The sequence below is a fragment of the Saccoglossus kowalevskii genome, chromosome 9 (assembly GCF_978046115.1).
Source record: "Saccoglossus kowalevskii chromosome 9, keSacKowa6.1, whole genome shotgun sequence".
NCBI classification, from domain to species: Eukaryota; Metazoa; Hemichordata; class Enteropneusta; family Harrimaniidae; genus Saccoglossus; species Saccoglossus kowalevskii.
This window is the reverse complement of record NC_140649.1, coordinates 15,326,724-15,346,157: the sequence shown is the minus strand read 5'-3', so window position 1 is coordinate 15,346,157 and position 19,434 is coordinate 15,326,724. Positions and strand designations below refer to the sequence as shown.

The 19,434-nt window shown below is 40.4% G+C and overlaps 14 non-coding genes across 14 annotated transcripts; all 14 read left to right on the top strand.

Moving 5' to 3' along the window:
• Window positions 1–329: 329 nt before the first annotated feature.
• Window positions 330–401, top strand: TRNAE-UUC (transfer RNA glutamic acid (anticodon UUC)). Its single transcript has one exon. It is a non-coding gene; the product is annotated as a tRNA-Glu (tRNA).
• Window positions 402–724: 323 nt separating this feature from the next.
• Window positions 725–796, top strand: TRNAE-UUC (transfer RNA glutamic acid (anticodon UUC)). Its single transcript has one exon. It is a non-coding gene; the product is annotated as a tRNA-Glu (tRNA).
• Window positions 797–1,119: 323 nt separating this feature from the next.
• On the top strand, window positions 1,120–1,191 carry TRNAE-UUC (transfer RNA glutamic acid (anticodon UUC)). Its single transcript has one exon. It is a non-coding gene; the product is annotated as a tRNA-Glu (tRNA).
• A 1,011-nt stretch (window positions 1,192–2,202) lies between these two features.
• On the top strand, window positions 2,203–2,274 carry TRNAE-UUC (transfer RNA glutamic acid (anticodon UUC)). Its single transcript has one exon. It is a non-coding gene; the product is annotated as a tRNA-Glu (tRNA).
• A 1,728-nt stretch (window positions 2,275–4,002) lies between these two features.
• Window positions 4,003–4,074, top strand: TRNAE-UUC (transfer RNA glutamic acid (anticodon UUC)). The gene has a single exon. It is a non-coding gene; the product is annotated as a tRNA-Glu (tRNA).
• A 3,568-nt stretch (window positions 4,075–7,642) lies between these two features.
• TRNAE-UUC (transfer RNA glutamic acid (anticodon UUC)) lies at window positions 7,643–7,714 on the top strand. The gene has a single exon. It is a non-coding gene; the product is annotated as a tRNA-Glu (tRNA).
• Window positions 7,715–8,037: 323 nt separating this feature from the next.
• TRNAE-UUC (transfer RNA glutamic acid (anticodon UUC)) lies at window positions 8,038–8,109 on the top strand. The gene has a single exon. It is a non-coding gene; the product is annotated as a tRNA-Glu (tRNA).
• Window positions 8,110–9,049: 940 nt separating this feature from the next.
• TRNAE-UUC (transfer RNA glutamic acid (anticodon UUC)) lies at window positions 9,050–9,121 on the top strand. The gene has a single exon. It is a non-coding gene; the product is annotated as a tRNA-Glu (tRNA).
• Window positions 9,122–11,073: 1,952 nt separating this feature from the next.
• TRNAE-UUC (transfer RNA glutamic acid (anticodon UUC)) lies at window positions 11,074–11,145 on the top strand. The gene has a single exon. It is a non-coding gene; the product is annotated as a tRNA-Glu (tRNA).
• A 213-nt stretch (window positions 11,146–11,358) lies between these two features.
• On the top strand, window positions 11,359–11,430 carry TRNAE-UUC (transfer RNA glutamic acid (anticodon UUC)). Its single transcript has one exon. It is a non-coding gene; the product is annotated as a tRNA-Glu (tRNA).
• A 655-nt stretch (window positions 11,431–12,085) lies between these two features.
• TRNAE-UUC (transfer RNA glutamic acid (anticodon UUC)) lies at window positions 12,086–12,157 on the top strand. The gene has a single exon. It is a non-coding gene; the product is annotated as a tRNA-Glu (tRNA).
• A 2,062-nt stretch (window positions 12,158–14,219) lies between these two features.
• On the top strand, window positions 14,220–14,291 carry TRNAE-UUC (transfer RNA glutamic acid (anticodon UUC)). Its single transcript has one exon. It is a non-coding gene; the product is annotated as a tRNA-Glu (tRNA).
• Window positions 14,292–15,467: 1,176 nt separating this feature from the next.
• Window positions 15,468–15,539, top strand: TRNAE-UUC (transfer RNA glutamic acid (anticodon UUC)). The gene has a single exon. It is a non-coding gene; the product is annotated as a tRNA-Glu (tRNA).
• Window positions 15,540–17,493: 1,954 nt separating this feature from the next.
• Window positions 17,494–17,565, top strand: TRNAE-UUC (transfer RNA glutamic acid (anticodon UUC)). The gene has a single exon. It is a non-coding gene; the product is annotated as a tRNA-Glu (tRNA).
• Window positions 17,566–19,434: the final 1,869 nt, after the last annotated feature.

The window sequence follows — 19,434 nt, the reverse complement described above, 5'->3', positions numbered from 1 at the left end:
CTTGTGTCTTCCCGATAAATAGGAAACGCCTACATACGTCAACGTCCCATATGGTCTAGTGGTTAGGATTTGGCGCTTTCACCGTCAAGGCCTGGGTTCAATTCCCGGTGTGAGGACACCCGTTTTAGAACTCTGGTCAGTTGAACATCGCAGCTTGTATAAAATGCTCATAGACAATTTAATTAAAATATATAAATTGGCCTGTCGTATTTGTTGCCTTATTTCAAGAGAATATATAATACACGACGTGCAGTTCATGTCACAAGCATCCTATCATATGCCTTACTTGTGTTTTCCCGATAAATAGGAAACGCCTTCATACGACAACGTCCCATATGGTCTAGTGGTTTGGATTTGGCGCTTTCACCGCCATGGCCCGGGTTCAATTCCCGGTGTGGGAATACCTGTTTTAGATTCCTGGTCAGTTGAACATCGCAGCTTGTTTAAAATTCTCAAAGACAATTTAATTAAAAGACATAAATTGGCCTCTCGTATTTGTTGCCTTATTACATGAGAATATATAATACACGACGTGCAGTTCATGTCACAAGCATCCGATTGTACGATATACTCGTGTTTTCCCGATAAATAGGCAACGCTTTCAAATGTCAACGTCCCATAAGGTCTAGTGGTTAGGATTTTGTGTAGTTCATGTCACAAGCATCCGATTGTATGCCGTACTTGTGTTTTCCCGATAAATAGGAAACGCCTTCATACGACAACGTCCCATATGGTCTAGTGGTTAGGATTTGGCGCTTTCACCGCCAAGGCCCGGGTTCAATTCACGGTGTGGGAATCCCTGTTTTATATTCCAGGTCAGTTGAACATCGCAGCTTGTATAAAATTCTCAAAGACAATTTAATTAAAAGACATAAATAGGCCTCTCGTATTTGTTGCCTTATTACATGAGAATATATAATACACGACGTGCAGTTCATGTCACAAGCATCCGATTGTATGCCATACTCGTGTTTTCCCGATAAATAGGAAACTCTTTCAAATGTCAACGTCCCATATGGTTTAGTGGTTAGGATTATGTGCAGTTCATGTCACAAGCATCCGATTGTATGCCGTACTTGTGTTTTCCCGATAAATAGGAAACGCCTTCATACGACAACGTCCCATATGGTCTAGTGGTTAGGATTTGGCGCTTTCACCGCCAAGGCTCGGGTTCAATTCCCGGTGTGGGAACACCTGTTTTAGATTCCTGGTCAGGTGAACATCGCAGCTTGTATAAAATGCTCATAGACAATTTAATAAAAATATATAAATTGCCCTCTCGTATTTGTTGCCTTATTACAAGAGAATATATAATACACGACGTGCAGTTCATGTCACAAGCATCCGATTGTATGCCATACTTGTTTTTTCCCGATAAATAGGAAACGCCTTCATACGACAACGTCCCATATGTCTTGTGGTTAGGATTTGGCGCTTTCACCGCTTTCACCGCCAAGGCCCGGGTTCAATTCCTGGTGTCGGAACACCTGTTTTAGATTCCTGGTCAGTTGAACATCGCAGCTTGTACAAAATTCTCAAAGACAATTTAATTAAAAGATATAAATTGGCCTCTCGTATTTGTTGCCTTATTACAAGAAAATATATAATACATGACTTGCAGTTCATGTCACAAGCATCCGATTGTATGCCATACTTGTGTCTTCCCGATAAATAGGAAACGCATTCAAATGTCAACGTCCCATATGGTCTAGTGGTTAGGATTTTGTGCAGTTCATGTCACAAGCATCCGATTGTATGCCATACTTGTGTTTTCCCGATAAATAGGAAATGCCTTCATACGACAACGTCCCATATGGTCTTGTGGTAAGGATTTGGCGCTTTCACCGCCAAGGCCCGGGTTCAATTCCCGGGGTGGGAATACCTGTTTTAGATTCCTAGTCAGTTGAACATCGCAGCTTGTATAAAATTCTCAAAGACAATTTAATTAAAAGATATAAATTGGCCTCTCGTATTTGTTGCCTTATTACAAGAGAATATATAATACACGACGTGCAGTTCATGTCACAAGCATCCGATTGTATGCCATACTCGTGTTTTCCCGATAAATAGGAAACGCTTTCAAATGTCAACGTCCCATATGGTCTAGTGGTTAGGATTTTGTGCAGTTCATGTCACAAGCATCCTATTGCATGCCATACTTCTGTTTTCCCGAAAAATACTAAAAGCTTTCAAATGACAACGTCCCATATGGTCTAGTGGTTAGGATTTGGCGCTTTCAACGCCAAGGCCCGGGTTCAATTCCCGGTGTGGGAACACCTATTTTAGATTCCTGGTCAGTTGAACATCGCAGCTTGTATAAAATGCTCATAGACAATTTAATTAAAATATATAAATTGGCATCTCGTTTTTGTTGCCTTATTACAAGAGAATATATAATACACGACGTGCAGTTCATGTCACAAGCATCTGATTGTATGCCATACTTGTGTTTTATCGATAAATAGGAAACGCCTTCATACGACAACGTCCCATATGGTCTGGTGGTTAGGATTTGGCGCTTTCACCGCCAATGCGCGGGTTCAATTCCCGGTGTGGGAACATCTGTTTTAGATTCCTGGTCAGTTGAACATCGCTGCTTGTATAAAATGCTCATAGACAATTTAATTAAAATATATAAATTGGCCTGTCGTATTTGTTGCCTTATTTCAAGAGAAAATATAATACACGACGTGCAGTTCATGTCACAAGCATCCGATTGTATGCCATACTTGTGTCTTCCCGATAAATAGGAAACGCCTTCATACGACAACGTCCCATATGTCTTGTGGTAATGATTTGGCGCTTTCACCGCCAAGGCCCGGGTTCAATTCCCGGTGTGGGAACACCTGTTTTAGATTCCTGGACAGTTGAACATCGCAGCTTGTATAAAATTCTCAAAGACAATTTAATTTAAAGATATAAATTGGCCTCTCGTATTTGTTGCCTTATTACAAGAGAATATATAATACACGACGTGCAGTTCATGTCACAAGCATCCGATTGTATGCCATACTCGTGTTTTCCCGATAAATAGGAAACGCATTCAAATGTCAACGTCCCATATGGTCTAGTGGTTAGGATTTTGTGCAGTTCATGTCACAAGCATCCGATAGTATGCCATACTTGTGTTTTCCCGATAAATAGGAATAAGTATCCTATCATATGCCTTACTCGTGTTTTCCCGATAAATAGGAAACGCTTTCAAATGACAACGTGCCATATGTTCTAGTGGTTAGGATTTGGCGCTTTCACCGCCAAGGCCCGGGTTCAATTCTCGGTGTGGAACATCTGTTTTAGATTCCTGGTCAGTTGAACATCGCAGCTTGTATAAAATGCTCATAGACAATTTAATTAAAAGATATAAATTGGCCTCTCGTATTTGATGCCTTATTACAAGAGAATATATAATACACGACGTGCAGTTCATGTCACAAGCATCCGATTGTATGCCATACTTGTGTTTTCCCGATAAATAGGAAACGCCTTCATACGACAACGTCCCATATGGTCTAGTGGTTAGGATTTGGTGCTTTCTCTGCCAAGGCCCGGGTTCAATTTCCGGTGTGGGAACACCTCTTTTAGATTCCTGGTCAGTTGAACATCGCAGCTTGTATAAAATTCTCAAGGACAATTTAATTAAAAGATATAAATTGGCCTCTCGTATTTGTTGCCTTATTACATGAGAATATATAATACACGACGTGCAGTTCATGTCACAAGCATCCGATTGTATGCCATACTCGTGTTTTCCCGATAAATAGGAAACGCTTTCTAATGCCAACGTCCCATATGGTCTAGTGGTTAGGATTGTGTGCAGTTCATGTCACAAGCATTCGATTGTATGCCATACTTGTGTTTTCCCGATAAATAGGAAACGCTTTCAAATGTCAACGTCCCATATGGTCTTGTGGTTAGGATTTTGTGCAGTTCATGTCAAAGCATCCGATTGTATGCCATACTTGTGTTTTCCTGATAAATAGGAAACGATTTCAAATGACAACGTCCCATATGGTCTAGTGGTTAGGATTTGGCGCTTTCACCGCCATGGCCCGGGTTCAATTCCCGGTGTGGGAACACCTGTTTTAGATTCCTGGTCAGGTGAACATCGCAGCTTGTATAAAATGCTCATAGACAATTTAATAAAAATATATAAATTGCCCTTTCGTATTTGTTGCCTTATTACAAGAGAATATATAATACACGACGTGCAGTTCATGTCACAAGCATCCGATTGTATGCCATACTCGTGTTTTCCCGATAAATAGGAAACGCTTTCAAATGTCAACGTCCCATATGGTCTAGTGGTTAGGATTTTGTGCAGTTCATGTCACAAGCATCCGATTGTATGCCGTACTTGTTTTTTCCCGATAAATAGGAAACGCCTTCATACGACAACGTCCCATATGGTCTAGTGGTTAGGATTTGTCGCTTTCACCGCCAAGGCCCGGGTTCAATTACCGGTGTGGGAACACCTGTTTTAGATTCCTGGTCAGTTGAACATCGCAGCTTGTATAAAATGCTCATAGACAATTTAATAAAAATATGTAAATTGCCCTCTCGTATTTGTTGCCTTATTACAAGAGAATATATAATACACGACGTGCAGTTCATGTCACAAGTATCCTATTATATGCCTTACTTGTGTTTTCCCGATAAATAGGAAACGCCTTCATACGACAACGTCCCATATGGTCTGGTGGTTAGGATTTGGCGCTTTCACCGCAAATGACAGGGTTCAATTCCCGGTGTGGGAACACCTGTTTTAGATTCCTGGTCAGTTGAACATCGCAGCCTGTATAAAATGCTCATAGACAATTTAATTAAAATATATAAATTGGCCTCTCGTATTTGTTGCCTTATTACAAGAGAATATATAATACACGGCTTGCAGTTCATGTCACAAGCATCCGATTGTATGCCATACTTGTGTCTTCCCGATAAATAGGAAACGCCTTCAAATGTCAACGTCCCATATGGTTTAGTGGTTAGGATTTGTCGCATTCACCGCCAAGGCCCGGGTTCAATTCCAGGTGTGGGAACACCTGTTTTAGATTCCTGGACAGTTGAACATCGCAGCTTGTATAAAATGCTCATAGACAATTTAATTAAAAGATATAAATTGGCCTCTCGTATTTGTTGCCTTATTACAAGAGAATATATAATACACCACGTGCAGTTCATGTCACAAGTATCCTATTATATGCCTTACTTGTGTTTTCCCGATAAATAGGAAACGCCTTCATTCGACAACGTCCCATATGGTCTAGTGGTTAGGATTTGGCGCTTTCACCGCCAATGCCCGTGTTCAATTCCCGGTGTGGGAATACCTGTTATAGATTCCTGGTCAGTTGAACATCGCAGCTTGTATAAAATTCTCAAAGACAATTTAATTAAAAGATATAAATTGGCCTCTCGTATTTGTTGCCTTATTACAAGAGAATATATAATACACGACTTGCATTTCATGTCACAAGCATCCGATTGTATGCCATACTTGTGTTTTCCCGATAAATAGGAAACGCCTTCAAATGTGAACGTCCCATATGGTTTAGTGGTTAGGATTTGTCGCTTTCACCGTCAAGGCTCGGGTTCAATTCTCGGTGCGGGAACACACGTTTTAGATTCCAGGTCAATTGAACATCGCAGCTTGTACAAAATTCTCAAAGACAATTTAAATAAAAGATATAAATTGGCCTCTCGTATTTGTTGCCTTATTACAAGAGAATATATAATACACGACTTGCAGTTCATGTCACAAGCATCCGATTGTATGCCATACTTGTGTCTTCCCGATAAATAGGAAACGCCTTCATACGTCAACGTCCCATATGGTCTGGTGGTTAGGATTTGGCGCTTTCACCGCCAATGCGCGGGTTCAATTCCCGGTGTGGGAACATCTGTTTTAGATTCCTGGTCAGTTGAACATCGCTGCTTGTATAAAATGCTCATAGACAATTTAATTAAAATATATAAATTGGCCTGTCGTATTTGTTGCCTTATTTCAAGAGAATATATAATACACGACGTGCAATTCATGTCACAAGCATCCTATCATATGCCTTACTTGTGTTTTCCCGATAAATAGGAAACGCCTTCATACGACAACGTCCCATATGGTCTAGTGGTTTGGATTTGGCGCTTTTACCGCCATGGCCCGGGTTCAATTCCCGGTGTGGGAATACCTGTTTTAGATTCCTGGTCAGTTGAACATCGCAGCTTGTTTAAAATTCTCAAAGACAATTTAATTAAAAGACATAAATTGGCCTCTCGTATTTGTTGCCTTATTACATGAGAATATATAATACACGACGTGCAGTTCATGTCACAAGCATCCGATTGTATGACATACTCGTGTTTTCCCGATAAATAGGAAACGCCTTCGTACGACAACGTCCCATATGGTCTAGTGGTTAGGATTTGGCGCTTTCACCGCCAAGGCCCGGGTTCAATTACCGGTGTGGGAACACCTGTTTTAGATTCCTGGTCAGTTGAACATCGCAGCTTGTATAAAATGCTCATAGACAATTTAATAAAAATATGTAAATTGCCCTCTCGTATTTGTTGCCTTATTACAAGAGAATATATAATACACGACGTGCAGTTCATGTCACAAGTATCCTATTATATGCCTTACTTGTGTTTTCCCAATAAATAGGAAACGCCTTCATACGACAACGTCCCATATGGTCTGGTGGTTAGGATTTGGCGCTTTCACCGCCAATGACAGGGTTCAATTCCCGGTGTGGGAACACCTGTTTTAGATTCCTGGTCAGTTGAACATCGCAGCCTGTATAAAATGCTCATAGACAATTTAATTAAAATATATAAATTGGCCTCTCGTATTTGTTGCCTTATTACAAGAGAATATATAATACACGGCTTGTAGTTCATGTCACAAGCATCCGATTGTATGCCATACTTGTGTCTTCCCGATAAATAGGAAACGCCTTCAAATGTCAACGTCCCATATGGTTTAGTGGTTAGGATTTGTCGCATTCACCGCAAAGGCCCGGGTTCAATTCTAGGTGTGGGAACACCTGTTTTAGATTCCTGGACAGTTGAACATCGCAGCTTGTATAAAATGCTCATAGACAATTTAATTAAAAGATATAAATTGGCCTCTCGTATTTGTTGCCTTATTACAAGAGAATATATAATACACGACTTGCAGTTCATGTCACAAGCATCCGAATGTATGCCATACTTGTGTCTTCCCGATAAATAGGAAACGCCTTCATACGTCAACGTCCCATATGGTCTAGTGGTTAGGATTTGGCGCTTTCACCGTCAAGGCCTGGGTTCAATTCCCAGTGTGAGGACACCTGTTTTAGAACTCTGGTCAGTTGAACATCGCAGCTTGTATAAAATGCTCATAGACAATTTAATTAAAATATATTAATTGGCCTGTCGTATTTGTTGCCTTATTTCAAGAGAATATATAATACACGACGTGCAGTTCATGTCACAAGCATCCGATTGTATGACATACTCGTGTTTTCCCGATAAATAGGCAACGCTTTCAAATGTCAACGTCCCATAAGGTCTAGTGGTTAGGATTTTGTGCAGTTCATGTCACAAGCATCCGATTGTATGCCGTACTTGTGTTTTCCCGATAAATAGGAAACGCCTTCATACGACAACGTCCCATATGGTCTAGTGGTTAGGATTTGGCGCTTTCACCGCCAAGGCCCGGGTTCAATTCACGGTGTGGGAATACCTGTTTTATATTCCAGGTCAGTTGAACATCGCAGCTTGTATAAAATTCTCAAAGACAATTTAATTAAAAGACATAAATAGGCCTCTCGTAATTGTTGCCTTATTACATGAGAATATATAATACACGACGTGCAGTTCATGTCACAAGCATCCGATTGTATGCCATACTCGTGTTTTCCAGATAAATAGGAAACTCTTTCAAATGTCAACGTCCCATATGGTTTAGTGGTTAGGATTATGTGCAGTTCATGTCACAAGCATCCGATTGTATGCCGTACTTGTGTTTTCCCGATAAATAGGAAACGCCTTCATACGACAACGTCCCATATGGTCTAGTGGTTAGGATTTGGCGCTTTCACCGCCAAGGCCCGGGTTCAATTCCCGGTGTGGGAACACCTGTTTTAGATTCCTGGTCAGGTGAACATCGCAGCTTGTATAAAATGCTCATAGACAATTTAATAAAAATATATAAATTGCCCTCTCGTATTTGTTGCCTTATTACAAGAGAATATATAATACACGACGTGCAGTTCATGTCACAAGCATCCGATTGTATGCCTTACTTGTGTTTTCCCGATAAATAGGAAATGCCTTCATACGACAACGTCCCATATGGTCCAGTGGTCAGGATTTGGCGGTTTCACCGCCAGGGCCCGGGTTCAATTCCCGGTGTTGGAACACCTGTTTTAGATTCCTGGTCAGTTGAACATCGCAGCTTGTATAAAATTCTCAAAGACAATTTAATTAAAAGATATAAATTGGCCTCTCGTATTTGTTGCCTTATTACAAGAGAATATATAATACACGACGTGCAGTTCATGTCACAAGCATCCGATTGTATGCCATACTCGTGTTTTCCCGATAAATAGGAAACGCTTTCAAATGTCAACGTCCCATTTGGTCTAGTGGTTAGGATTTTGTGCAGTTCATGTCGCAAGCATCCGATTGTATGCCATACTTGTGTTTTCCAGATAAATAGGAAACGCTTTCAAACGACTACGTCCCATATGGTCTAGTGGTTAGGATTTGGCGCTTTCACCGCCAAGGCCCAGGTTCAATTCCCGGTGTGGAACATCTGTTTTAGATTCCTGGTCAGTTGAACATCGCAGCTTGTATAAAATGCTCATAGACAATTTAATTAAAATATATAAATTGGCCTCTCGTATTTGTTGCCTTATTACAAGAGAATATATAATACACGAAGTGCAGTTCATGTCACAAGAATCGTATTATATGCCTTACTTGTGTTTTCCCGATAAATAGGAATAAGTATCTTATTATATGCCGTACTTGTGTTTTCCCGATAAATAGGAAATGCCTTCATACGACAACGTCCCATATGGTCTAGTGGTTAGGATTTGGCGCTTTCACCGCCAGGGCCCGGGTTCAATTCCCGGTGTGGGAATGCCTGTTTTAGATTCCTAGTCAGTTGAACATCGCAGCTTGTATAAAATTCTCAAAGACAATTTAATTAAAAGATATAAATTGGCCTCTCGTATTTGTTGCCTTATTACAAGAGAATATATAATACACGACGTGCAGTTCATGTCACAAGCATCCGATTGTATGCCTTACTTGTGTTTTCCCGATAAATAGGAAATGCCTTCATACGACAACGTCCCATATGGTCTAGTGGTCAGGATTTGGCGGTTTCACCGCCAGGGCCCGGGTTCAATTCCCGGTGTGGGAACACCTGTTTTAGATTCCTGGTCAGTTGAACATCGCAGCTTGTATAAAATTCTCAAAGACAATTTAATTAAAAGATATAAATTGGCCTCTCGTATTTGTTGCCTTATTACAAGAGAATATATAATACACGACGTGCAGTTCATGTCACAAGCATCCGATTGTATGCCATACTCGTGTTTTCCCGATAAATAGGAAACGCTTTCAAATGTCAACGTCCCATTTGGTCTAGTGGTTAGGATTTTGTGCAGTTCATGTCGCAAGCATCCGATTGTATGCCATACTTGTGTTTTCCCGATAAATAGGAAACGCTTTCAAACGACTACGTCCCATATGGTCTAGTGGTTAGGATTTGGCGCTTTCACCGCCAAGGCCCAGGTTCAATTCCCGGTGTGGAACATCTGTTTTAGATTCCTGGTCAGTTGAACATCGCAGCTTGTATAAAATGCTCATAGACAATTTAATTAAAATATATAAATTAGCCTCTCGTATTTGTTGCCTTATTACAAGAGAATATATAATACACGAAGTGCAGTTCATGTCACAAGAATCGTATTATATGCCTTACTTGTGTTTTCCCGATAAATAGGAATAAGTATCTTATTATATGCCTTACTTGTGTTTTCCCGATAAATAGGAAATGCCTTCATACGACAACGTCCCATCTGGTCTAGTGGTCAGGATTTGGCGCTTTCACCGCCAGGGCCCGGGTTCAATTCCCGGTGTGGGAATGCCTGTTTTAGATTCCTAGTCAGTTGAACATCGCAGCTTGTATAAAATTCTCAAAGACAATTTAATTAAAAGATATAAATTGGCCTCTCGTATTTGTTGCCTTATTACAAGAGAATATATAATACACGACGTGCAGTTCATGTCACAAGCATCCGATTGTATGCCTTACTTGTGTTTTCCCGATAAATAGGAAATGCCTTCATACGACAACGTCCCATATGGTCTAGTGGTCAGGATTTGGCGGTTTCACCGCCAGGGCCCGGGTTCAATTCCCGGTGTGGGAACACCTGTTTTAGATTCCTGGTCAGTTGAACATCGCAGCTTGTATAAAATTCTCAAAGACAATTTAATTAAAAGATATAAATTGGCCTCTCGTATTTGTTGCCTTATTACAAGAGAATATATAATACACGACGTGCAGTTCATGTCACAAGCATCCGATTGTATGCCATACTCGTGTTTTCCCGATAAATAGGAAACGCTTTCAAATGTCAACGTCCCATTTGGTCTAGTGGTTAGGATTTTGTGCAGTTCATGTCGCAAGCATCCGATTGTATGCCATACTTGTGTTTTCCCGATAAATAGGAAACGCTTTCAAACGACTACGTCCCATATGGTCTAGTGGTTAGGATTTTGCGCTTTCACCGCCAAGGCCCAGGTTCAATTCCCGGTTTGGAACATCTGTTTTAGATTCCTGGTCAGTTGAACATCGCAGCTTGTATAAAATGCTCATAGACAATTTAATTAAAATATATAAATTAGCCTCTCGTATTTGTTGCCTTATTACAAGAGAATATATAATACACGAAGTGCAGTTCATGTCACAAGAATCGTATTATATGCCTTACTTGTGTTTTCCCGATAAATAGGAATAAGTATCTTATTATATGCCTTACTTGTGTTTTCCCGATAAATAGGAAATGCCTTCATACGACAACGTCCCATATGGTCTAGTGGTCAGGATTTGGCGCTTTCACCGCCAGGGCCCGGGTTCAATTCCCGGTGTGGGAATGCCTGTTTTAGATTCCTAGTCAGTTGAACATCGCAGCTTGTATAAAATTCTCAAAGACAATTTAATTAAAAGATATAAATTGGCCTCTCGTATTTGTTGCCTTATTACAAGAGAATATATAATACACGACGTGCAGTTCATGTCACAAGCATCCGATTGTATGCCTTACTTGTGTTTTCCCGATAAATAGGAAATGCCTTCATACGACAACGTCCCATATGGTCTAGTGGTCAGGATTTGGCGCTTTCACCGCCAGGGCCCGGGTTCAATTCCCGGTGTGGGAACACCTGTTTTAGATTCCTGGTCAGTTGAACATCGCAGCTTGTATAAAATTCTCAAAGACAATTTAATTAAAAGATATAAATTGGCCTCTCGTATTTGTTGCCTTATTACAAGAGAATATATAATACACGACGTGCAGTTCATGTCACAAGCATCCGATTGTATGCCATACTCGTGTTTTCCCGATAAATAGGAAACGCTTTCAAATGTCAACGTCCCATTTGGTCTAGTGGTTAGGATTTTGTGCAGTTCATGTCGCAAGCATCCGATTGTATGCCATACTTGTGTTTTCCCGATAAATAGGAAACGCTTTCAAACGACTACGTCCCATATGGTCTAGTGGTTAGGATTTTGCGCTTTCACCGCCAAGGCCCAGGTTCAATTCCCGGTTTGGAACATCTGTTTTAGATTCCTGGTCAGTTGAACATCGCAGCTTGTATAAAATGCTCATAGACAATTTAATTAAAATATATAAATTAGCCTCTCGTATTTGTTGCCTTATTACAAGAGAATATATAATACACGAAGTGCAGTTCATGTCACAAGAATCGTATTATATGCCTTACTTGTGTTTTCCCGATAAATAGGAATAAGTATCTTATTATATGCCTTACTTGTGTTTTCCCGATAAATAGGAAATGCCTTCATACGACAACGTCCCATATGGTCTAGTGGTCAGGATTTGGCGCTTTCACCGCCAGGGCCCGGGTTCAATTCCCGGTGTGGGAATACCTGTTTTAGATTCCTAGTCAGTTGAACATCGCAGCTTGTATAAAATTCTCAAAGACCATTTAATTAAAATATATAAATTGTCCTGTCGTATTTGTTGCCTTATTACAAGAGAATATATAATACACGACGTGCAGTTCATGTCACAAGCATCCGATTGTATGCCATACTCGTGTTTTCCCGATAAATAGGAAACGCATTCAAATGTCAACGTCCCATATGGTCTAGTGGTTAGGATTTTGTGCAGTTCATGTCACAAGCATCCGATTGTATGCCATACTTGTGTTTTCCCGATAAATAGGAAACGATTTCAAACGACAAAGTCCCATATGGTCTAGTGGTTAGGATTTGGCGCTTTCACCGCCAAGGCCCAGGTTCAATTCCCGGTGTAGAACATCTGTTTTAAATTCCTGGTCAGCTGAACATCGCAGCTTGTATAAAATGCTAATAGACAATTTAATTAAAATATATAAATTGGCCTCTCGTATTTGTTGCCTTATTACAAGAGAATATATAATACACGACGTGCAGTTCATGTCACAAGAATCGTATTATATGCCTTACTTGTGTTTTCCCGATAAATAGGAATAAGTATCTTATTATATGCCTTACTTGTGTTTTCCCGATAAATAGGAAATGCATTCATACGACAACGTCCCATATGGCCTAGTGGTTAGGATTTGGCGCTTTCACCGCAAAGGCGCGGGTTCAATTCCCGGGTTGGGAATACCTGTTTTAGATTCCTAGTCAGTTGAACATCGCAGCTTGTATAAAATTCTCAAAGACAATTTAATTAAAAGATATAAATTGGCCTCTCGTATTTGTTGCCTTATTACAAGAGAATATATAATACACGACGTGCAGTTCATGTCACAAGCATCCGATTGTATGCCATACTCGTGTTTTCCCGATAAATAGGAAACGCTTTCAAATGTCAACGTCCCATATGGTCTAGTGGTTAGGATTTTGTGCAGTTCATGTCACAAGCATCCTATTGCATGCCATACTTCTGTTTTCCCGATAAATACTAAAAGCTTTCAAATGACAACGTCCCATATGGTCTAGTGGTTAGGATTTGGCGCTTTCACCGCTAAGGCCCGGGTTCAATTCTCGGTATGGGAACACCTATTTTAGATTCCTGGTCAGTTGAACATCGCAGCTTGTATAAAATGCTCATAGACAATTTAATTAAAATATATAAATTGGCCTCTCGTTTTTGTTGCCTTATTACAAGAGAATATATAATACACGACGTGCAGTTCATGTCACAAGCATCTGATTGTATGCCATACTTGTGTTTTATCGATAAATAGGAAACGCCTTCATACGACAACATCCCATATGGGCTGGTGGTTAGGATTTGGCGCTTTCACCGCCAATGCCCGGGTTCAATTCCCGGTGTGGGAACATCTGTTTTAGATTCCTGGTCAGTTGAACATCGCTGCTTGTATAAAATGCTCATAGACAATTTAATTAAAATATATAAATTGGCCTGTCGTATTTGTTGCCTTATTTCAAGAGAAAATATAATACACGACGTGCAGTTCATGTCACAAGCATCCGATTGTATGCCATACTTGTGTTTTCCCGATAAATAGGAAACGCCTTCAAACGACAACGTCCCATATGTCTTGTGGTAAGGATTTGGCGCTTTCACCGCCAAGGCCCGGGTTCAATTCCCGGTGTGGGAACACCTGTTTTAGATTCCTGGTCAGTTGAACATCGCAGCTTGTATAAAATTCTCAAAGACAATTAAATTAAAAGATATAAATTGGCCTCTCGTATTTGTTGCCTTATTACAAGAGAATATATAATACACGACGTGCAGTTCATGTCACAAGCATCCGATTGTATGCCATACTCGTGTTTTCCCGATAAATAGGAAACGCTTTCAAATGTCAACGTCCCATTTGGTCTAGTGGTTAGGATTTTGTGCAGTTCATGTCACAAGCATCCGATTGTATGCCATACTTGTGTTTTCCCGATAAATAGGAATAAGTATCTTATTATATGCCTTACTTGTGTTTTCCCGATAAATAGGAAATGCCTTCATACGACAACGTCCCATATGGTCTAGTGGTTAGGATTTGGCGCTTTCACTGCCAGGGCCCGGGTTCAATTCCCGGTGTGGGAATACCTGTTTTAGATTCCTAGTCAGTTGAACATCGCAGCTTGTATAAAATTCTCAAAGACAATTTAATTAAAAGATATAAATTGGCCTCTCGTATTTGTTGCCTTATTACAAGAGAATATATAATACACGACGTGCAGTTCATGTCACAAGCATCCGATTGTATGCCATACTCGTGTTTTCCCGATAAATAGGAAAAGCTTTCAATTGACAACGTCCCATATGGTCTAGTGGTTAGGATTTGGCGCTTTCACCGCCAAGGCCCGGGTTAATTTCCCGGTGTGGGAACACCTGTTTTAGATTCCTGGTCAGTTGAACATCTCAGCTTGTATAAAATTCTCATAGACCATTTAATTAAAATATATAAATTGGCCTGTCGTATTTGTTGCCTTATTTCAAGAGAAAATATAATACACGACGTGCAGTTCATGTCACAAGCATCCGATTGTATGCCATACTTGTGTTTTGCCGATAAATAGGAAACGCCTTCACACGACAACGTCCCATATGTCTAGTGGTTAGGATTTGGCGCTTTCACTGCCAGGGCCCGGGTTCAATTCCCGGTGTGGGAACACCTGTTTAGATTCCTGGTCAGTTGAACATCGCAGCTTGTATAAAATTCTCAAAGACAATTTAATTAAAAGATATAAATTGGCCTCTCGTATTTGTTTCCTTATTACAAGAGAATATATAATACACGACGTGCAGTTCATGTCACAAGCATCCGATTGTATGCCATACTCGTGTTTTCCCGATCAATAGGAAACGCTTTCAAATGTCAACGTCCCATATGGTCTAGTGGTTAGGATTTTGTGCAGTTCATGTCACAAGCATCCGATTGTATGCCATACTTGTGTTTTCCCGATAAATAGGAAACGCTTTCAAACGACAACGTCCCATATGGTCTAGTGGTTAGGATTTGGCGCTTTCACCGCCAAGGCCCGGGTTTATTTCCCGGTGTGGGAACACCTGTTTTAGATTCCTGGTCAGTTGAACATCGCTGCGTGTATGAAATGCTCATAGACAATTTAATTAAAATATATAAATTGGCCTCTCGTATTTGTTGCCTTATTACAAGAGAATATATAATACACGAAGTGCAGTTCATGTCACTAGCATCCTATTGTATGCCATACTTGTGTCTTCCCGATAAACAGCAAACGCCCTCATACGTCAACGTCCCATATGGTCTAGTGGTTAGGATTTGGCGCTTTCACCGCCAAGGCCCGGGTTCAATTCCCGGTATGGGAATACCTGTTTTAGATTCCTAGTCAGTTGAACATCGCAGCTTGTATAAAATTCTCAAAGACAATTTAATTAAAAGATATAAATTGCCCTCTCGTATTTGTTGCCTTATTACAAGAGAATATATAATACACGACGTGCAGTTCATGTCACAAGCATCCGATTGTATGCCATACTCGTGTTTTCCCGATAAATAGGAAAAGCTTTCAATTGACAACGTCCCATATGGTCTAGTGGTTTGGATTTGGCGCTTTCACCGCCAAGGCCCGGGTTCATTTCCCGGTGTGGGAACACCTGTTTTAGATTCCTGGTCAGTTGAACATCGCAGCTTGTATAAAATGCTCATAGACAATTTAATTAAAATATATAAATTGGCCGCTCGTTTTTGTTGCCTTATTACAAGAGAATATATAATACACGACGTACAGTTCATGTCACAATTATCTGATTGTATGCCATACTTGTGTTTTCCCGATAAATAGGAAACGTCTTCATACGACAACGTCCCATATGGTCTGGTAGTTAGGATTTGGCGCTTTCACCGCCAATGCCCGGGTTCAATTCCCGGTGTGGGAACATCTGTTTTAGATTCCTGGTCAGTTGAACATCGCTGCTTGTATGAAATGCTCATAGACAATTTAATTAAAATATATAAATTGGCCTCTCGTATTTGTTGCCTTATTACAAGAGAATATATAATACACGAAGTGCAGTTCATGTCACAAGCATCCGATTGTATGCCATACTTGTGTTTTCCCGATAAATAGGAAACGCTTTCATACGACAACGTCCCATATGACTTGTGGTTAGGATTTGGCGCTTTCACCGCTTTCACCACCAAGGCCCGGGTTCAATTCCCGGTGTGGGAACACTTGTTTTAGATTCCTGGTCAGTTGAACATCGCAGCTTGTACAAAATTCTCGAAGACAATTTAAATAAAAGATATAAATTGGCCTCTCGTATTTTTTGCCTTATTACAAGAGAATATATAATACACGACTTGCAGTTCATGTCACAAGCATCCTATTGTATGCCATACTCGTGTTTTCCCGATATATAGCAAACGCCCTCATACGTCAACGTCCCATATAGTCTAGTGGTTAGGATTTGGCGCTTTCACCGCCAAGGCCCGGGTTCAATTTCCGGTGTGGGAACACCTGTTTTAGATTCCTGGTCAGTTGAACATCGCAGCTTGTATAAAATGCTCATGTCACAAGTATCCTATTATATGCCTTACTTGTATTTTCCCGATAAATAGGAAACGTCTTCATACGACAACGTCCCATATGGTCTAGTGGTTAGGATTTGGCGCTTTCACCGCCAAGGCCCGGTTTTAATTCCCGGTGTGGGAACACCTGTTTTAGATTCCTGGTCAGTTGAACATCGCAGCTTGTATAAAATTCTCAAAGACAATTTAATTAAAAGATATAAATTGGCCTCTCGTATTTGTTTCCTTATTACAAGAGAATATATAATACACGACGTGCAGTTCATGTCACAAGCATCCGATTGTATGCCATACTCGTGTTTTCCCGATCAATAGGAAACGCTTTCAAATGTCAACGTCCCATATGGTCTAGTGGTTAGGATTTTGTGCAGTTCATGTCACAAGCATCCGATTGTATGCCATACTTGTGTTTTCCCGATAAATAGGAAACGCTTTCAAACGACAACGTCCCATATGGTCTAGTGGTTAGGATTTGGCGCTTTCACCGCCAAGGCCCGGGTTTATTTCCCGGTGTGGGAACACCTGTTTTAGATTCCTGGTCAGTTGAACATCGCTGCTTGTATGAAATGCTCATAGACAATTTAATTAAAATATATAAATTGGCCTCTCGTATTTGTTGCCTTATTACAAGAGAATATATAATACACGAAGTGCAGTTCATGTCACTAGCATCCTATTGTATGCCATACTTGTGTCTTCCCGATAAATAGCAAACGCCCTCATACGTCAACGTCCCATATGGTCTAGTGGTTAGGATTTGGCGCTTTCACCGCCAAGGCCCGGGTTCAATTCCCGGTGTGGGAATACCTGTTTTAGATTCCTAGTCAGTTGAACATCGCAGCTTGTATAAAATTCTCAAAGACAATTTAATTAAAAGATATAAATTGCCCTCTCGTATTTGTTGCCTTATTACAAGAGAATATATAATACACGACGTGCAATTCATGTCACAAGCATCCGATTGTATGCCATACTCGTGTTTTCCCGATAAATAGGAAAAGCTTTCAATTGACAACGTCCCATATGGTCTAGTGGTTTGGATTTGGCGCTTTCACCGCCAAGGCCCGGGTTCATTTCCCGGTGTGGGAACACCTGTTTTAGATTCCTGGTCTGTTGAACATCGCAGCTTGTATAAAATGCTCATAGACAATTTAATTAAAATATATAAATTGGCCGCTCGTTTTTGTTGCCTTATTACAAGAGAATATATAATACACGACGTACAGTTCATGTCACAAGTATCTGATTGTATGCCATACTTGTATTTCCCGATAAATATGAAACGCCTTCATACGACAACGTCCCATATGGTGTAGTGGTTAGGATTTGGCGCTTTCACCGCCATGAACCGGGTTGAATTCCCGGTGTGGGAACACCTGTTTTAGATTCCTGGTCAGTTGAACATCGCAGCTTGTATAAAATGCTCATAGACAATTTAAATAAAAGATATAAATTGGCCTCTCGTATTTGTTGCCCTATTACAAGAGAATATATAATACACGACGTGCAGTTCATGTCACAAGTATCTTATTACATGCCTTACTTGTGTTTTCCCGATAATTTAATTAAAATATATAAATTGGCCTGTCGTATTTGTTGCCTTATTTCAAGAGAATATATAATACACGACGTGCAGTTCATGTCACAAGCATCCGATTGTATGCCATACTTGTGTTTTCCCGATAAATAAGAAACGCCTTCATATGACAACGTCCCATATGGTCTAGTGGTTAGGATTTGGCGCTTTCACCGCCAATGCCCGGGTCCAATTCCCGGTGTGGGAACACCTGTTTTAGATTCCTGGTCAGTTGAACATCGCAGCTTGTTCAAAATTCTCAAAGACAATTTAAATAAAAGATATAAATTGGCCTCTCGTATTTGTTGCCTTATTACAAGAGAATATATAATACACGACGTGCAGTTCATGTCACAAGTATCGTATTATATGCCTTACTCGTGTTTTCCCGATAAATAGGAAAAGCTTTCAATTGACAACGTCCCATATGGTCTAGTGGTTTGGATTTGGCGCTTTCACCGCCAAGGCCCGGGTTCATTTCCCGGTGTGGGAACACCTGTTTTAGATTCCTGGTCAGTTGAACATCGCAGCTTGTATAAAATGCTCATAGACAATTTAATTAAAATATATAAATTGGCCGCTCGTATTTGTTGCCTTATTACAAGAGAATATATAATACACGACGTACAGTTCATGTCACAAGTATCTGATTGTATGCCATACTTGTGTTTTCCCGATAAATAGGAAACGTCTTCATACGACAACGTCCCATATGGTCTGGTGGTTAGGATTTGGCGCTTTCACCGCCAATGCCCGGGTTCAATTCCCGGTGTGGGAACATCTGTTTTAGATTCCTGGTCAGTTGAACATCGCTGCTTGTATGAAATGCTCATAGACAATTTAATTAAAATATATAAATTGTCCTCTCGTATTTGTTGCCTTATTACAAGAGAATATATAATACACGACGTGCAGTTCATGTCACAAGCATCCGATTGTATGCCATACTTGTGTTTTCCCGATAAATAGGAAACGCCTTCATACGACAACGTCCCATATGACTTGTGGTTAGGATTTGGCGCTTTCACCGCTTTCACCACCAAGGCCCGGGTTCAATTCCCGGTGTGGGAACACTTGTTTTAGATTCCTGGTCAGTT